The following is a 619-nucleotide window of genomic DNA, read 5'->3' as shown; positions in this document are numbered from 1 at the left end:
GCGGAGCCAGGCTGACGCGGGTCCCACAGCAGAGGCGACGCAGACGTGCTCGGCCCAGGAGGGCAGCACTTAAGGCTGGGATGACGCAGGTGACGCTTCCCAGGCATCTCCACGCATCCCCGGGCTCAGCCAAGCCCCTTCGTGCTCGCAGAAGGAGCAGGGATATTTGGCCCAAATGTCCCCTTTAACCCACCACCCAATTAAACAAAATCTCCCCTTCTGGGTACATCTCATTCTCAGCAACCGAACTTCAGACCCGGACCCTGGTGTGCAGCGCCCAGAGCCCCAGTACCTGAGCGGGAGTGGGACTGGGGACCGCTGGGTCAGGCAGGAGCTGCCTGCGCCTCCCTGCCCCGGCCCCCCCAAATCACCGGGGGTTAAACCGCAGCGTGAGGAGCAGCACAGACATTACTCAGCAAATCGTTAGGAATAGCTAATAGCTCTGGGAAAATGCAAGCTGTGATCATGGGAAGGCGGGGGGGGGAGGCTCGTCATTAATCACCCATTATGAATTATTCAGCAAAAGAGGAAGCAGAAGGGAAATGCAGCAACCGTTGGTGTGCAAAGAGGGTGGGCTATGACCAGCACTCTGCCCCTGCCGCAGCCCCCCCCCGGCCGT

This window comes from Egretta garzetta, unplaced genomic scaffold (assembly GCF_000687185.1).
Source record: "Egretta garzetta isolate BGI_Z169 unplaced genomic scaffold, ASM68718v1 scaffold972, whole genome shotgun sequence".
Classification (NCBI taxonomy): Eukaryota; Metazoa; Chordata; class Aves; order Pelecaniformes; family Ardeidae; genus Egretta; species Egretta garzetta.
This window is presented reverse-complemented; position numbering follows the sequence as displayed.